The 15,799-nt window shown below is 41.0% G+C and overlaps 1 long non-coding RNA gene across 1 annotated transcript; it reads right to left on the bottom strand.

Moving 5' to 3' along the window:
- Nucleotides 1-10,594: 10,594 nt before the first annotated feature.
- LOC123169975 (uncharacterized) lies at nt 10,595-14,906 on the bottom strand. Its single transcript, XR_006484999.1, has 2 exons — nt 14,784-14,906; nt 10,595-10,907 (listed from the first exon to the last, which is right to left on the bottom strand). It is a non-coding gene; the product is annotated as an uncharacterized lncRNA (long non-coding RNA).
- Nucleotides 14,907-15,799: the final 893 nt, after the last annotated feature.

The following is a 15,799-nucleotide window of genomic DNA, read 5'->3' as shown; positions in this document are numbered from 1 at the left end:
AGTTACAAAAACAATACCCAACGAATAGTTGCTTTACATTTATAAGGAGCATTTGTACTTTGGGCTCCCTTTGCGAAATGCAACTACAATGAATGACAAAACTGTAATACAACATCATTCGCTAGCACATTTCATAAACAATATCAAGATACATAGGAGAACATAATTCGCATACATATATGGTTATCACAAATACTACGATAATTCTCAAGTGTCCAAAGGTTATCCGCCGACTTTGATTGTTCGCCCGAATAATAGTCAAAATGATTCAAACAGTTTCAAATATCCAACATGCCCAAGTTAAATATAACTTAGAATAGATGACAATTGAGTATGTGTCTTGGCAAATGTGCTAAAAGCATGACTTATTCAACCTCTTGCTTGGCATAGAAACACATTATCCTGAGCTTGATCGGCGCTTCTAACATTACAGGAGGTGTCCATGTAGTCTTCCAGAACATGATCATTAATAGATAAATACATGAGCGAAAAGATCCAAAATGTACTTCACGTGAATAAACATATGTGTTCCCGGCAAAAGAAAGGATTAAAGATGTGTGAACCTGATTGAGCAGATAATAAATCTTGAGCTGTGTATGAGCTCTGCCCACGGAATGACAAGATACATCTGTACTTTCACAACAATATGGTCACACGACACCAATGTAAGATTAGAAATTGTCAAAAAGCGAATCCTCCTTCAAAATATGTAAAAGGCGAACAATAAGATTTAAGTGTAGTGCTTGCAGTTCATCTGAACAATATATAGGGATGTGTTCCTGAAAATCCCACTCTTTTGAATTTTGTTTTGGCCTCTATATAAACATCTTCTCAAACCATAGGGATCCCACGGCAAGTGTTATTTAGAGATGCAAGGAATAAGAGAGCTTCTCCTTCCAGAAACATATGTTGGTAGTATTACCTGAACATGCATTACTTCAATAAGAATAGCAAAATAATTTCGCACACCTTCTAGCTAACAGCAATGAATCAAAGCCTGCCACATTAAATATCAAAGACAATATGTAGGAGAAGCATAAAGAACATATAGAAGATACATATTTCCATGAATAGAGATTCCGAATTAACTTGCATAGAACATATCACATGTGAATAGTGTGTCATGTATATATCCTTACATGAAAACATTGAAAGTTTAGTAGCCAAATATATCACCCATCAAGAAAAATTGCTACTTCTTGTGAGATTGTATTTCCATGCAATTTTGTTCCTCCAGCTGGTGTATAAGAAGTTCTAAAAGGACGCGGAGTTTCTGCACCCGAGCTCAAATGAGCTCGGGTGAACAGTAAAATCAAAACTAAATAAAAAAATTCAAAAAAATCCAATTTTTTTTGGGAGAAACATTAACAAAAGTTCTAAGTGCTTGCAAAAATTCGTCATAAAATCACATTCCTAGAAGGCATGGCAAAAAAAACAAAAACAGTACTCTGAAAAAGCTACTTTGAAAAGCATTTTGAAGCACTGAATTTGTTTTTTTTTTGCCACGCCTTACATGAATGTGATTTCATGATGAATTTTTGCAGGCACTTAGAACTTTTGTCAATGTTTCTCTCAAAAAAATTGGAATTTTTTGAATTTTTTTTTATTTTTTTCGATTTTACTGTTCACCAAGCTCAAATGAGCTCGGGAGCAGAAAGGCACTTTCGGTTCTAAAAGACTTACTATTTCTCTGTCACCACTACTTTCAATTCTACATCCCTATTGGACCGAGCACCGCTTCGATCCACGTCTTGCTGATACACTTATATTGTCAAACCAAACTTGTTCTCATGTCACTATTCAGTTCGTAATGTATTCCTATATTATAAGTGATTTAGAAAAATCTTTTGATGTAAATACATCCAAGATGGTGTGTATTGATTAAGGCTGGAGTCAATACAAATGGGAGGGATCATATAACATTCCAAGACGACAGGCTCGTCTCATAGACCGCATAGTGAAAACAAATGACACCAAAATATACAAAGAAATAATACACTCAATTAGGGAGAAAAGTGCTTTTCCACATACAAAATAATTTTCTCAAAGCTACAGTAGTAAAAATTTCTATAGAGGTTGCAGAGGGAAAAGTGAAGCCAAGCAAATATTAGAATATTATATTTGAAGGTTGAGGCCCATTATCTCATGTCCGCGTGCTTCCATGCAACCGAGATCTGAAATCTATCAAGTGTGACGCCAAGATATATTACCACCGTCAGGCATATTTATAGTCTATCCCGCAAAATTTTAGAGAAAAATGTTGATAATGGCAATGCAAACAATAGCACAGTTTATTCGATTTGAGGGATGGATGAAGCCTGTAATATCTCATGTGTCAGCATGCAAAGTGGAATCAACATATGTATGAATGGACAGAAAATCTGATATAATTGTGACATGAACTACAGACACTTGTGTAGGTTTATTTAAAGCTTGCAATGCAGACCATGCAAATGCAATTACCTTGTCCATCTCTTGAAAAGCAGGGAAAATAGAAATAAAATTAGTAAAGTTACAAGGATAAAATTGATCATAAAAGATATTCCTGAACAAAACGTACCTAGCTACCGTGCAATTATATCAGCACTTCAAGTGAATGCATATATATGTATATATATATATAGGTAAAATAGATGGGGCACCTAGGTGCCTGGGCACCTTGTTAATTTTGGAAACTGTGATATATTTAATTTGTTTCCTAATTATTCTTCATGCAAGATTTTCCATGCTTACGTTTTATTTTTGGGTCTAACTATTAGGCATGCAACACTTCAAGTGAATGTATATATATGTATGTCTGTATGTATATATGTATATCATTCATATGTATATATACTAACTGCTTGGTCGAAAATTTATATCAGAGATGCTCCCTTTCTTCCATGTGAACTAATAATGTACACCCTCAACATGAATATGAAGGCATCTAGTTCAGTATTCAACTTAAGCGCCATAAATTTATTTCTTATTTGCATGACGACATAGTAGGTAGGTCAGTATATTTTGATGTGTTGCGTGGAATGTATGGCCAGGAGCATTTTTATCCTCGGTGAGGCTGCTTGGGTCGTGTGCAACATACGACCTGAGAGGATGACACAAACCATAAAACACTGTATGTACATCGTTCAGGTGCTTATGTCCTTGCGTCACTGAAATTTCCTTACATACATGTGCATCTACACTACCCATCTCATGTTGGCTTGTTTTTCAAAGATTTTTTTTCTGAAGCCATGAAATCATTAATTGACCGGTAAAAAGAGAGAGAAAACATTTGTGTCCAAGCCACTGGAGCTTCTACATATGCAGCCACAATCGATCGATGTCCACGTACTCCAGCCATGTGGGGTGCATGCTGCAATCGTCCTCCTCAACCTCTACGGCTGCATATGTTTCCCAATATTTTAGGCGGCGGTCTGCCCTTTTATTTTGCGGGCGGCAGTCTGCATCTTTGATAACTTCACACCAAAATAAACTAAGTAGAGGAGGGTTTGTACCTGATTTTGGATCCAGTGACCTGTCTGCACAGTCGACTCACGCTGGTTCGATAGATACACGAAAAAGGAAGCAAGATTTTTACCCGCCTTGCAAAGTTCTCTACTTGCTCAAAACCTGAGCTTTCTGCAAGGACAATTGCAGCCTTAGCCAAATGACATGATCGTTCCGTGTGCTAGCTAATAGAAATTGGATAATGAATGAGAAGTTTTTACTACATACAAGGATTGTAAGAGTGAGAATAACCAATCCATGCATTCTTGCTGAGACAAAATAATGTGAACAGTTACCTCATGGAACACTTGCAACTTTCTCTTGATGAGACTGTATGTACACGCATCGGCAGTCCTTAGGCAATAGATTAAAATTACCACGATAATTAGAAAGATCTAACCATCTACATGTCCAGAACCAATTTTTCTGGCTTGATGAAATTTTACAGATGACGTGTGGGGCCTCTGCGATGAATACAATAGGCTGAAGCACATAGGAGGGATTTAAAAATACAGATTGACTTGCCTGCAGAATGGGTGTATGATTGCAGGGAGATCAACTCAAATCGTTGTTGGGGTGTGATCTGAATGTATCCAATAAGCAATTACTTAGCAATTACTTTGGAAACTGGGAGGCTCCGAGGTCAGAGTGGATCCCATTCACTACCCGTGACCAATCATGAGCCAGACCTCTAACTTAGGCAATGAAGGAAGAACTATTCCCAAATTTCTTTATCAGATCATCTGCGAAAGTTCCAGCCCGCCATGGATCCCGCGGCCCATCGCTCTCATGTTGCTCTCCCCCCCCCCCCCCCCCCCCCCCCCCCTCTGCATCATGCGTTCTTCCTTCTATAGTGCCTGCTACCTTGCCAGGCGAAGCGGGAGCTGCGTGAGATCTTCATATCGCAACGACGACGGCGGCGGCGGCAGTGACTACATTAGAAGGTCGTAAGGCAGCCCCACGTGCATGTTCTCCAAGCCCACGAAACAATTTTTTTTACTTATACGGGGGAATTCAAGCTTTAATGTGGATCTTACGGTTATGGCTATCCTTTTTTTTTACCTAATTCCTTGTATGCGGGGCAAGAGGGGAGCACATGAATAGAGATTGTGATTTTAGACGGGATAGGTGCAGTTTTTTTTGTTAAACCAGTGTCAATTTCCATCTAAGTAATGGCAATGGTGGGGAATTTTGTTCACTTAAATCCAATGGCTATCAATCATTAATCCACCAAATAGATTGTTAGATCTTTCTAATTATTGTGGGAATTTTAATCTATTTTTCTTTTTTGTGGTTAACCCGTCAATTACTTTTTATATATAAATAGATTCCACACGTGCATACGAGTTTTCCACTGAATCGCATATTCCAGGATCATAGCAGTTATAGCATGGAATATAACCTCTTAATTATAATTTTGGAAATAAATAATACAATATTATTGTCTCTAGGACACATTTCCAACATCCTACCACCAAACTGCACCGATGGTTGATTTTCTAGTAGTACATTTTTTTCAACTTTATTTACTTCATCTAAAACTAGATATCAATAGAAGATAGTAATCGCAGTATCATTCCAGATGGAGAAAGCACATATTTTGAAGACTTCACTTCATTTGTGTATACAATTGTTTGGATGTAAAAAGTCACCTGCACATGGAACAAAGTAAGCCAATCACATTTCAATCCAGAAAAAGAGATAACTACAACTACGTTGATCTCATCAACTATGAGGTCACAAACAATAATCCGGACAATCCAAATAATTGACGATGCCTTAGTACAACTTTCGTAACATTTTAACTTCACCTTTCTCTGACAAATTAAAGCCCTAATCGATTTGATAATTTAGGCTAGTTAATGCGGCCTGTCTTGGGAAGAAAAAAATGCATTTAAAGGTTGAATTAATCTATGGACAAACCAAAGCTTATCCATTTATGTTAGATTGACAATTGTTTGGAGAGTTTATGTTACATGACCTATTTTGGAGCTTACATAAATTTAGTTAAACTAAATTCAGTTGTGAGTATGTTTACGGCCGGCTTTCAGACAAACAAGCATGATCCGTTAGGAGCCTTCAGTTGGATACACCCACTGGGCATTGTCTAAATGTGAAATTCATCCTAATTAATATATGCTCCCATTTCAATTTTGTTTTGGCCTTGGACATGCTTGGATACAATATTTAGCCAGTCTAAAAGTCAATTATTTACAAGGTATCCTTGAAAGTACATAATTCTTGTAAAACAAATTCATAGCTGCCCAACTCTAGTTTAAGAAAAGAGAACTAGCAACACTACATAAGATTTGTAAACCTTCTCCACAGGCTCAGTGGGTTTATACGCATTTTGACACTATGATAGGGGGAATATATCTCAAATTTTTAGAGCTCAAAGTTTTACAGGCTCAATGGGCTTATTTTTGTTAGCCTTTTGGAGTCTAGCTTGACAAAGTGGTGTCTTTCAATAAAAGGATTTTTATGGACATAAAGGGCAAGTCTAGTACCCCTCCGTCCCAAAATAACTGTCTGAACAAAGGGAGTACAATCCATAACAGTTCACACCTATCCATATTTTTTGGCCTGGATCATCTAGCGGTGCAAAAGAAAAAAGTGTACGACACAGAGTGTCTTATGCACAGCAATTTTGGAATGGAAAGAGTACATGGAAAAAAGAAAAGAAGTGTAGGCAAATCGATGTACACTACAGTCTACACGGGGTATAATAGTAGCCATGGACTTACAAACTATTCCTGGAGTTTCTGCGCTCCCGTGGGCGATCACGATGATGAGTTGGAGGGTCACTAGTAGCAGAAACACGGCGATGAACCTGGACCTTGTGCTTGTCGACATCTTCACGACCAGGGCTCCCACAAGAACTGCAGAGTCGGGGCGTCGGTCCTAGCTTATATATTAGGAGTAGCTAGCTTCTGGTATAACTGTTGTTGGCGAGCACGCGCCGTTGAACTGTGTACCCTAAACGCGCATGAATTCTCTTGATTATGCAGCTGAGACTGCGACGCAAGTGGTGACCAGTCGTCCTTGACTCGATCAAACAAAGTCCCAAGCCGTGTGCAGCTTTTTCTAAAGCATCTGTTAAATCGTTACCTTACCCACATATACCGTGTTGAAAAATACTAGGAGTACGAAAACAGTCCTCGCTGACTGTGGTACCAAACAACGTTCATAACAAAAGAAAAGATCGCCTGCTAGCTTTTAGCTTTAACACATTACGGGTTCTCCAACACCGACCGGCAAACCTCCCTCGTGCGTCTAGAACACGTTATCCAAACTGTGGAAGCCATCCAACGCAGACCAGTTTCGGTCCGCCGAGTAGTCCAGATGCGTTTTCTCACGGAGACAAGCGGGGCGGGGGGGGGGGGGGGGGGGGGGGGCTTTGTGAGTCCGGGCTGCTCCCAAGCCCGCTTCTGGCAACCTTGGCCCACCCAAACCCTCCTCGCGTTTCCGCCCGAAATGGTCAGCTAGTCACTGTCCGCATTCACGCACGACAAGAGTTGGACGCGACCGCTCACTGGCGCCGGCAATGAAATGGCGTGCCGGTCGAGATGCGGCCGCCCGCACCACTTCCCGTTGTAGGCAATTGCGCGCGCTCACACAACATGATGGCCGCCCATCTGTCCATCTATCGCCCGCATTAATGGCACACGGTTGCCGAGGCGTCCCCTCCGGCGCCACCCGTCCGTCTCTCCGCCGCCCACCGGTGCTATATATACCGCTACCTCGGTCATAGCCTCACTCATCCCTCTCCGCACCACTCCCTGCCATGGATCCCTCCTCCCCCAAAGCTCTCTGTGACGGGCTGAAGCCGGAGCAGAAGAAGGAGATGGCCGCCATTGCTAGTGGTTGGCAGGCCGGCAGCCAGCTGGAGAACTCTTCCGATGACGACGTGCAAATGGACGACGCCTCCATTTACTTCTTGGGACACTAGTCACAGTACCCATGTGTGACGCGGTGGTTCACACCTTGGGAAAATACCACATGGTTCAGACTTCTGTTCAAGTTATCACCAGTAATCTCGGTCGCCTCTCACAACTAAGCGAATAGTTGTAGCGCATGTGAGACAACCCGCGCTAGAACTATGGATAAACGAGGCCAGCTGGTGGGCCCCACTTAGTAGTAGCGCGGGTGTCCGAGGCTGCGCTACATAGTAGTAGCGCGGGTCCCGTGCCCCGCGCTACTACTAAGTTCCACTTAGTACCAGACCAGCTGCCCATCCCCCATCCCACCTCGCTCGCAGCACAACCATTCAACCCTCTTGCCGCCGCCCTGGACCTGCCCGTCGATTTACTCGCATTGCTGCCCCCCCCCCCCCGGTCCCCGATCTCCCTTTTGAGGTAACTCTCCTCCCTCCTTCCTCCACTTCCTCCACTCTTCCTGGAGGCCCAGGTCCGGCTAGCCGAACGGCGGCGTCGGGGCGCCGGGGTATAAACCCTACCCATCACTGAGTGGTTGGCCTATTTCCCCTTTCTTGGGCAATAGAAACCCTAGCTAGTTTCCCTCCAAATTCAAGGCTAGTTGATGAAATCTCTGAATCTTCAGTGTTCTTGAGTCTCTGATCTGTGACACAACCGACCTCAAATGTAGTGCTTCACTTTCACTATGCATCACAGAGCGTAAGTGTGGGACTCTACAGCGGTGTGTGTTTAGCTAGGCTTGGCTTCGGTGTCATGTTGGTATTCTGTTAGTTGTAATCTTGATTTTAGCCCTTTTTTGTAATTAATTTGGCTACATTTTCCTTAACCAAAGAGATGAGGCAAAAAATTGTCTTCATTTCAGAAACTATGCACAAGCTAGGGCATTCAAATTGAATGTCCTGAGTTGTATTTCAATAGCTCTGATTAGGGATGATGTTGATAGGAAGCCTAGTTAATGAGAAAAGATACAGTACTTTGGTATAGATAGCGCTCTTGTCACGAAACCCGGCATAGGGTATTGTTTTTGGCCCATATGAATGTTTATTATAGACTCACTGAACATAAATTTGGCGCATATAATTTGGGTACAACATAGAATCTAAATTTATTAGCAATATACTAAAGACTGAACACATAGAATCATGAATGCTCTCTTTGGTTCGGAAGATTTCTGAAACATACGGCCACATACGGCATGGCATGAGTCGTATAGGAATTAAAAACATAGTAATGTGCAATGCAGTAGATTGTTTGGTTGCACAACATGAAAAACACATGATTTTTTAGAAGGACTGATGTATCTCATGTTTATCATAGAAACAAAGTAAAATTTTGGAGATTGAACTAAAAAAAGATTAGTTTGAGATAATTCATATTGTTACTATTCTTGCAATCCAAACATGAAAAGCCGAGTCTCTTGCATTGAGTGTGGCACAGTGTTGTACTGTTGTTATAATGATATCTCTGCAAATGTTTTACTTCTGGGTTATCCCCTCGTGCGGGGGTTTTGCAGGGTACTTACGAGTTTTTATGTTTTGCTGAAATGTTGATTAATTTCCGTTCCGGCAAATTTCGGGAGCTCGATATGTCCTATTTTTTAAACAAATTCGCTGAATTTTTGAAAAATGATGAACTTTTCTTCAAATTCGATGAACTATTTTCAAGTTCAATGTATTTTTTTTTCAAAATCGGTGAACATTTTTCCAAATTCAATCAACTTTTTTTCAATTTATGAACACTTATGAAATAAGTGACCTTTTTTCAAATCTATGTTTGAAAAGTCAAAAATCAAATGGTTGACCGATAAACAGCTGACGTGGCGACGTCTGACCGAGCGAAGGAAGCTAGATTGCGATTGGGCGAAACAACGAACGAGCGAATGCATTTGTTGTTCCGGCCCATGATGTGTTCTGCGTGAGCGCCAGTTCGGTGAACTGGTGTTAGAAGCGCTAATTAGAAGGACGCGCAGCCGTACGCGGTAGCGCCTTCCGGCTGGGCAGGCCCATGTAACGTCAAGTGACCCGGGTAATGTAGCGGCTCCGGTTACTTGCCAGTTTTTACAGTATTTGTTTCTATGTTTCTTTTCCTTGAAGAAACATACATTTTTTAAAATGCAATCATTTTTCCAGAGTTGAAATCATTTTTGTTATAAATTTACACTTATTTTAAAAAAGAGAACATTTTACCATCGCTAACAACTTTTGGAAATGTGAACACTTTTTCAAATTTGGTAACATTTTTAATGTAATATTTGATTCAAATTTGCAAACAGTTTTTAAAACACAATCATTATTTCCAATTTTGGAACATTTATTGAAAGTGCAAACATGTTTTCAAATTTGCAATTTTTTCAAAAGGTAAATCCTTTCAAATTTGTGAATATTTATCTAAATTTAGAAAGAATTTTATGAATATGTTCACATTTCTGAAAAAATCTGAACAATTCTTAAATTTTGATTTAAATAACAAATAAACATGTAAATAAAATAGAATAGCCGGTAAAATTATAGAAGGTTCCCAAAACCGGGTTGTAATACATTGCTTTGTACAAAGGACCAGCCTTTTAACATCGCTCTCTCTAGTCATCTGTGTGGAAGAACCCCGAAACCGCTAATTAGGGGTTACCCCTCACAAAGGTCACTCCTAAGGGCCTGTGGAGGTGACGACATACTAGGCTATCGGAGAGAGATTTGGGTTCAATGAAGGTTGTTGTCAGTGATGAGAGTTGTCCTGGGCATCCTTCCTTTCCTTGGAGGCATTGGCGAAGAGTACTTTCCTCATCCGAAGCATTGGTGGTGGCTGTTGGTATTGCCGAATTTTTACATGAGGTTTGGTGGGGTGATCTTGGGCAGGGCTGGGTGAAAGTTTTGTGGTCAATGGGGGTCGGTGTCAGCGATGATGGCTCCTCGATGCAATTTTCCATGAAGACATCGTGCAAAATCACTATGGGGTAGAGCTTGTGTTAGGGGGTGGTGGTCTGTTTGGCAGCATGTGGGGTGGTGGTCTTTTTTCCTTGGTATGATTTTCGGCCTAGTTTTAATTATAAACGGGACCACTATGTATTTTTTCTTTTGCCTTTTTCTATCTTCATGAAGTCTCTAGAGCTCCTGCCTTGCACTATAAATAAAGTATCTAAAAAAATGTGCATTTCAGAAAATCACTCGTCTAGAATATTGTGATGATATTGAAATATTCAAAAATTTAGATATAGTTATGTCAAAATGCATGTAGAAGGCGACATTAAACTTTTCGATGAGCTAACAATATGATTACATAATCTTGGTGATCTTGAAGTTACTCCCAGAGAGCTGGCCAAACCTTCATTCCTAGTGGTACACTTTTTCCAACTTCATTTCATTTCTTGGGAAATCGAACAATCTATATGACGATTATGTACCTAACCCAACAAATCAAGCATGCCCACGTTTTCCGTACTTCAGTTCATGGTTTATTTACGGCGACAATTTTTTCGACGAAGATAGTTGCCTGCACATAGATTGGAAAGAACAGATTAAGACAATGACATATATGTGTACTTCACCAGTTCTCAACGTTGATCTCTTCAGCGGTGAGATAAACTATACTCCACCTAACAAAAGATTTCAAAATTTCAACATATATAATGCATTACACCATGCCAAATATAGTGCATATAGATTGTGTTCTTAGTCAAACTTTCAAAAGTTTGAGCAAGTTGGCTTGACCAAACTTTACAAAGTTTGAGAAATTCTATACGCACCATGTATTGAAATGAATGGGGTACTATTTAAATTTACTAAAAGAGTTTGATACCTAAAATAACAGATTTATAAATATGAATAGAAAACTTACTACCAATACCCAAAACTTATTCATTTGTATTATTGGATCAGACAAGTTTTTGGAGAAGCTATGACACAGGAACCTTTTTTTGGATCTTTCGTACAAACTCAAGTTCCAAAGGAAAGCTTCTACCTCATATTTTCATTTATCCCCACAAAAAAGATGCCATATTCGACATTAAGTAGGTTTACGGCTGGCTTTTCAGCAAACTCGGCTCAGTTCAAATATGTTCCTTGGGCACCATCGAAATGGCTAATGCCTTATGTCTGATATGGTCCCATTATAGTTAAATTTTGATCTTGAGTACACCTGTATAGCCCTAGAGTTGAATTACACTCGGTCTAAACTTAGTTTTAATGTATCATTGAAATTTCAGAATTACCCAAACGTAATTCCACGAATAACCTACAAATTATTCACGTCTACTACAATATGATTTAACCAGTACAGATCTAAAACTTCTAGACAGATCAGCTCACAGTTCGTAATGGCAAGCTTTGTATCCTCCTGAATGCAAGCTTGAGGATTATTTATTTGGGTAAATATAAATGATGTTGTATTGACTCAAAGTGTCACATTTACACAACATATATAATCATTAGCTTGCAAAAAAAGACTATATAATCGATAAGGATTCACCTTTGATAATAGCTTGACAAAATAGCAAAGTACATAATATTTACCCAGGAGAGTCGACTGATGGTGAAACTATACATTACACAAAGTAAAATGGGTCGGTAATATTGATACATATCAACATTACACATGAGTGTATTAAAGTCATACAATTTAGATGCTTCCTTACAGATTGTGGGGCCGGCGTGCACAGTGATGAGCTGTAGGAACACTAGAAGCAGCAACACGACGATAAACCAAGGCCTCCAACTTGTTGACATCTTCTCAAGCAAAGCTCACAGACACCATATACTGAGACACTCAGTTGGGGATTCGGGTATCGCACTTTGCTTATATATTAGCTTCCGTCAATTTTTAGCACAATATTCCAACTGCTATGCATGAATTTTTTCTGGAAAAAACAGAAAAAACTTCTATGGATGACCTAGCCACATGGTCTTTTGCCGAGACTCGCACTACCGACATTGTAGCTCTAAGAGCCGGTACTTCTAAAAGTACAACATTTGATTATGTCGCAGCCGCCACCGTTGATGCACATGGAACTCTTGCTTACCCTTTTCCCGCCCCCTCCCTTCTCATGATCACTCAAGGTTCGGCTCAGGACCGGGCGATCTTTGCTCGTGACCCACATCACTCCCAAGTGGAGGATTGGCTTAGCCAGGGTGCATCAGTGCCCGGTTCGGCGGTCCGCGTTGGTGGGTGTGCAATGACTTTGGTAGACCGTAGTTCCCCACATGATGGCGTCGTGTGGGAACACTGTTTTTCAAAAAGATTCATTTTCTTGTTACCTCTTGATGTTTGCACTGTATGGCCACAAATTTTGTATCATGATGAATGATCTCGAGAAAAGGAGGTTATGATGCTTGTCTTATAACACTTTTGACCCTTATATTCAGTTCAAAAATCTTTATCAAAAAAATATTCAGTTGAAATACGCTCACTCCTTGTTATTCCTTAAATAAACGTAGCTGCAAGCCTTCATGTGCCTTCGTAAAACTGTTCACGGTCGGTAACTCGTTGCGTGTTTTTTTATTTCTAAAAAAGTATATATCGCTCGAATCGCACTCTGATAAAGTACCGTACATAGAAATAACTAAATACTAATAGTTTCCATCTAATGTTTTTTGTTTCTAGTTGTAAACAAAAATTGTTTCTTGTTCGTTTCAGAAACAAACTCCTTGACCTATTCTCAAAAAAAAAACCTCCTTGGCCTTCTCACATATTCTCTCATCAACGCTAAAAGAAAGCTGACGTGCCAACCACAAGGATTTGTTGAACGCTTCAGGCCATAGCACAACATCGGGTCAAAGTCAAACAAAGTATGTTAATGTGAGTTGATTTAGTCAAGGTTCAGCCCTGGACCGGCCAATCTTTGCTGGTGTGGGACTTTATCAATCCCAAGATGTGTAGAGGATTCAACTACGAGGCTTCTATGGTCACTTTATCAATCTCAAGATGTGTGGATGGACTTCTAGCCCAGTGTTCCGAGCGTGGTGGCGTCTCATAGCTGACACGGGTCCGAGCGTTCTGTCTCACATTCTCTCTTAATTAAAAAGCCGTAGGGGCTCCTCGCCCTACTGGTCTTTAAAAGAATCAATCTCAAGATATTGTGCCGTCTTAGTATCTCTGAGATGCTCATAGGAGTAGTTTGTGATTGTGTGCATTCATAAGAATGAATGCATGTACATGTATTTGAGCATCTACGATTGTACTATGTTATGAAAATAAAACAGTCGCCGGTGCATCAATTAAAATGCAATTCATGTACAACTTTTCAATCTAACCGTCTAAAATTTCCCTGCCCGGTAAACTCAAAATTAGTGGAGATTGCGACAGGGATGATATGGACATGACCAGTCGTCACTGACCGAGTCACATGAAAAATTCCAAGACCGTCCGTTGAATTGGTTTACCTGACACAGCACGTCATGTTCAAATTAACGTGTTATCTTGTGGCTGAGGTTACTGGTGACGACTTGAACAGAAGTCTGAACCATGTGGTATTTTCCAAAGGTGAACCAACGCGTCACACATGCGTAGTGTGGCTAGTGTCCCGTAGAAGTAAAGATTTTAAAGATTCTCATAAAAAGGTAAGTAAAAAACTACCTCAATTCCAGTTAGGATTCCTAGAAACTACAATTTTTTTTGACAAAACACTACAATCTCAGCTGTGTCGTGCACCTGAGAGGCTTGCTTACATGCCGCCCGTTTTCTTTCTTCCACAGAAAGAAAGAAAGAGGACCTTTGGCTAGGGTTTCTTGTGCCTCCCGCCGGTGCTCCGTCGGTCTACCTCGTCTTCTGTGGTCTTAGGGTCATGGAGGCATGGTGGATCCCGGCCCTTGCCAGTGGGAGGGCTCCGTTTTTTCATACTCTTTTGAGTTTTGTTAGGGATAGTGTCCTGCTCAGAGAGTGGAGGTGGCGGCGACTCTCTACAGATGATATAAGGTTCTCCCCGCCTTGTCCCCATCCTGATATCGTTTGTAGCATCGTCAGAGGGCGTGTGGAGGTTTGTCTCTGGCGGATCTTGCGGGATTCGGTCGGCATTTGTCTTCGGTGGATCCACGTGGATCTTGTCTTCATTCGTCTATGTTCGTGTGTCTACAGGTTCGATTCTTCTGATCTACGCTTCTCTTCATTGGCGGCGGATGTTGTTCTGGTGCGCTGGTCCTATGCGGCCTTAGCACGACGACTTCCCGACTGTGTACTACGACAAGATTTGCCCGGCTCCGATGAGGGAAGGGCGAAGATGGCGGCGTGCCTTCGGCTCGATTACTAGTAGTCGTCGGTAGATGATCTACGGACCTAGATGTATTTTTTACTTCTAGTGTTCTTTATACTACCTTGATAGTTGATGAATATATCAGAAGTTATTCTTGCAAAAAAAAAGGAGAGAGGCTTGCTTACATGCAGGTCGAGCGAGAGCACCGATGAGTTGGAGGAGTACTAGCAGTAGCAACACGGTGATAGAAGATTGCCTCCTGCTTGTCGACATCTTCAAAATCAGAGCTCAAAAGAAGTATGCTGAGGCACTCAATGAGGGATTCAAGGTGTCGGCCTTGGATTATATAGTAGCGTCAGATCAACTCTTACCCAGAAGTCAAACTATTATGGATGACTAAGCCACATGGTCCTTTCTGGAGCTCTCGCCCCCGACAATGTAGTCCGGCATTTGTGGATGACTTAGTCAAATGGTCCTTTGCGAGGCTCTTGCTCCCCACACTGTATCCCCTAAGCGCCGCCACCCTTTAAGGCACAATCACCGTTTCCGATCACTTCGTGATGTCGGTGCTGTGGTGCACTCGCCTATCGTGATGATTCCGGCTCCCCAAACAAACACATCCGGCTCTGGACTCGGCACTCCATGCCGGCATCCAGGCCTCACTACTGGACTAGGGTGCGTCAATTGCCACGCTAACAGGCTATGGCCACAATCTTTGTATCTCGGCAAATAATCTCCTAAAAAGGTGGTTAGGAGCCTGGTCTCGTAATACTTTCGAGCAATATCTTCACGTGCAAATACTCTCACTTTGCTTCTTCCAAATACTTAACGGCATGCCGTCATTTGCCTCGTAAAAATGTTCTTGGCCAAAATCATTTCTATGATTTATCTTTTCTGGAAAACGTATATATCGAGTCAAAATATTTAGACCATTGGCCTGAACCGTGGGCCGATAAATTATTGTAGAAATAAAATACTTATGGTTCTTGTTTGTTTAGGACACTGGATCAAGAAAACCAATTTATTGTTTGTTTCAGAAATAACCCCCTGGCCTCCTCATATATTCTCTCGTCGGCGACGCTTCCAAAAAGCTGACCACAAAGACACGAGCACTGAGAGATGCTCTAGTTGTTGAACGCGTCCATTGATGTGGATTTGGTTTGGAGACTGACCAAACAAGATGACAAAGCGAATCAAGTAA

The sequence above is a fragment of the Triticum aestivum genome, chromosome 7D (assembly GCF_018294505.1).
Source record: "Triticum aestivum cultivar Chinese Spring chromosome 7D, IWGSC CS RefSeq v2.1, whole genome shotgun sequence".
Lineage (NCBI taxonomy): Eukaryota > Viridiplantae > Streptophyta > Magnoliopsida > Poales > Poaceae > Triticum > Triticum aestivum.
This window is presented reverse-complemented; position numbering and strand designations above follow the sequence as displayed.